The 3854-nt window shown below is 38.7% G+C and overlaps 1 non-coding gene across 1 annotated transcript; it reads left to right on the top strand.

Moving 5' to 3' along the window:
- Nucleotides 1-2629: 2629 nt before the first annotated feature.
- On the top strand, nt 2630-2736 carry LOC141722997 (small nucleolar RNA R71). The gene has a single exon (XR_012575992.1). It is a non-coding gene; the product is annotated as a small nucleolar RNA R71 (small nucleolar RNA).
- The last annotated feature ends 1118 nt before the right edge of the window (nt 2737-3854 follow it).

Genomic DNA, 3854 nt, shown 5'->3' with positions numbered 1-3854 from the left:
ATTATGCATGATCCTTTTATTCTTGTTCCTGAAATTCGATTGCTCTCTTGAGCAAATACCCATTCTTTCAGGTAATTTGCAAACCCTGAATTGGGATGTTTTGAATTCAAAATGATTTGACATCAAAATACTCCATGGGTTGGATAATGATGATGTTTTGGGGATTAAGTGTGTCTTAATCCTGAGGACCGGGATGACTGGTGCCTCAAGATGGGCCGTAGTGCCTGGGTACCCGACTGGATCTATATATTGAGATATAGATCTGCATTATATTCTGACTGATCAGCAGAATATAGATACGAACTAGTGTCCAGTCTAATTTGTTGTTGATCGCTATTAACGACATTCTCTCTCGAATGGTTTTATGATTCCAAAACCGGACAAAAACCCTGATTCAGGAGATGAATCGGGGAATCGCTTGTCATTTTTGGATTTTAGTTAAAGGCTGGTGACAGCCAACGTTTATTTGCTCAACTCACTCAAAATAAATAGAATTGTTTAAAATTGTTTTAAGATTTTGTCCGGAAGTTTTTCATTTGGTATTAATGCTTGAAACTAAAATTATATATACTTGCTGGGCATTTTTGGCTCACTCTTGCTTTGTAAATTCTTATTTCTGCCAGAAACAAATAAGGATAAAAGCGAATAGCTTTGATAGGAAGCAGAAGTTGGAGAAATCTCCGCTGCGAGAGGTTGAAGAAGTTAGAAGAATATGACAAGAGTATTAGTTCAAAGGTATTTACACTTATATTCTAGTTGTTGTGAGTTGTAGAAGGTAAAATTCTTGTTTCATACCATAACCTGTAAACAATCCGGATTCAAGGGGTTATTTGTTTATTATTTTATTTTATGTAAAGATTGTTTCGTGACACCAAATCTTGACCCCGGATTTGGATTGTTATAACTGCACATCACCTTCATCATCTTCACCATCAGAATCCCCCATCAAGGCTTTCTCTAGGGCATCAGACCTTAACATTTGATCAAGTTCTGAAGTGACCTTAGAATCGACCAATTCCCCTTTTAAGCACTCCTCTTCATCAGTAGGGAATTTCATGGCATTGAAAACATTAAAAGTCACATCCTGATCCTGTACTCACATAATGAGATCACCCTTCTCTATATCAATCAAGGTTCGGCCAGTAGCCAAGAATGGTCTTCCCAATATTATGGGAATCTTTTTTATCCTCCTCAAAATCAAGAATTACAAAGTTAGCAGGAAAGATGAGTTTATATTTATCTTGACCAAGACATCCGCCGCAATGCCTCGTGGATATGTAATAGAACGATCGGCCAACTGCAAGAACATATATGTAGGCTTTGGATTAGGTAAACCCAACTTCTTGAAGATAGACAAAGGCATCAGATTGATGCTAGCTCCCAAGTCACATAAACACTTGTCGAACGATATTTTTCCGATGGTGGAAGGAATAATGAATCTTCCAGGATCTTTAAGCTTCGGAGGCAACTTCTGTTGCAACACAATACTGCATTCCTCCATAAGAGCAACAATCTCTAAGTCATCGAGCTTCACTTTTCGAGAGAGAATACCATTCATAAACTTCGCATAGCTAGGCATCCGTTCAAGTGCTTCGGTGAAAGGTATGTTGATGAGAAGTTTCTTAAAAACTTCCAAGAACTTAGCAAATCGCTTATCCAACTTCTACTTCTACAACCTTTTAAAAAAAGGAGGTAGAGGATAGACCTGTTTTTCCCCTGTATTACCCTCAGGAGGAGTGTTGATAACAACCTTCTTCCTTGGTTCCACCTCGGCATCCTTCAGCACCTCTTCTTCAGCCACAACTTTAATTTCTGAAACTTGAGATTTTTCAGGGCTTGCAACCTTCCCAGACCTCAATGTAATTGTATTAACCTGCTCTTTTGCTTCCCTCTTGCTTGGAACTTCTGTGTAACTAGTGAGTGTACCAGGTTGCTGATTCAACAAAGCATTGGAAATCTGCCTAATTTGATTCTCCAGAGTCTTGATAGAAACTACTTGGCTCTTGCACATGAGCCTCAACTCCTCCAATTCAGATTTTTCATTAGATTGACTTGTACTTCCATGTGGTAGTTGTTGAAGTTGGAGTTGTTGTCTTGGTGTATATTGCGTTTGTTGAAAACTAGGAGGGTTGAATTGCTTTGCTGCATACTGCTGATAAGGCTGTTGCACCACATTCTGATTGTTGCTCTAGCTGAAGTTAGGATGATTACGGTTGTTGGGATGATAAGTGGTTGGAACTGGTTACTGCGATCTCTGAAAATTTCTTACAAACTAAGTTGATTCACTAGAAATAGCACACTGCTCAGTTTAATGTGCACCTGCAAAAAGCTCACAAGCACTTGTGATCTGATTAACTCCATAATTAGCCAAAGAATCCACCTTCATCGTTAAAGCCTTAAGCTGAGCAGCTATAGCAGTAGTTGTATCCACCTCCAGAATTCCTGCTACCTTGCCTTGAGGTAGTCTCTGAGTTGGGTTCTAGTATTCATTACCAGCCATCAGTCAATCAACTCATAAGCTTCATCGTAGCTCTTAGCCCAAAAGGCTCCACCTGATGCTGCATCGAGTATGAGTATAGACTGTGCTCCCAAGCCATTATAAAAGCAGTTGATAATCATCCAGTCAGGCATCCCATGATGAGGACACTTCCTAAGCATATCCTTATAACTCTTCCAAGCTTCACATAAAGACTCTCCCACTTGCTGCACAAATTGAGTAAGTACGTTCCTGATCGCAACCGTCTTTGCCATAGGGAAGAATTTAGTAAGAAACTTCTGAGCAATATCTTCTCAAGTAGTGATAGAACCTGCTGGTAGAGTATGCAACCATCACTTAGCTTTATCCCTTAGAGAGAATGGGAAAAGCCTCAGCTTAACAACATCTTCAGAAACATTGTTGAATTTGAAAGTGTCGCAGATCTCGATGAAATCTCTAATGTGCATGTTGTGATCTTCCGTTAGAGAACCCACAAACTGGACTAAATTCTGCACCATCTGAATCGTGCTAGATTTGATTTCAAAAGTATTAGCCGCGATGGCTGTCTGACAATGCTAGATTGAATGTCACTAATCTTCGGTTGAGAAAAATCCATCAAAGCCTTCGAATTTGCCGCTGGTTCTCCCATTGTAACAATAACTTCTTCTTCAACTTTTTCCTCAACAAAGACTTCTTCTTCAAGAACTTCTTTTTCCTCACGAGATTGAGAACGCGTTCGCATACACGCTCTCTAGAGTACCTGAAACATAACAAGTACCCTTGTAAGTAAGATATTCGAGTCAGTGAGCTTTAATGACCACTGATGTAAAGCACATAAACTAAATTAAACATTGAGTCCCCGGCAGCGGCGCCAAAAATTTGTTAGGGCGAAAACACGTGCTAAAATTATACGCAAGTATACGCGTTCAGAAGTAGTATAAGATATAAATTAGATTCGTACCCACAGAGACTCTTTATAGTTAACTTAAGATTATGCACCCATGTAATAATGGTATGGCTATCGCTCGATGCTAAGACAATAACAAGTTGAGATGTTTATAACTAAGATTAAACTAACATGCAATTAAATAAGAAGAAAAGTGATTGAATTAACTATATGAGACAAACATGGGATTCTAACTTCATTAAATACTTCATTCAAAGTCATTGTTCTTAACCTTAGCATGCAATGGTGATGACAACTAATCAGATAACACGGAACTAGTAAACGCCGACTTTTGTTGGACGAATACCCTACTACTAGACATCCACAAAAGAGATAGAAGCTAAGTAGACACCAATTATGCTTAGACCCTATATGTCTATAGAATTTAAAAACATAACGGTTTAATGCGCAAGTTATCTATCTTGATTACAT

This window comes from Apium graveolens, chromosome 4 (assembly GCF_009905375.1).
Source record: "Apium graveolens cultivar Ventura chromosome 4, ASM990537v1, whole genome shotgun sequence".
NCBI classification, from domain to species: Eukaryota; Viridiplantae; Streptophyta; class Magnoliopsida; order Apiales; family Apiaceae; genus Apium; species Apium graveolens.
This window is presented reverse-complemented; position numbering and strand designations above follow the sequence as displayed.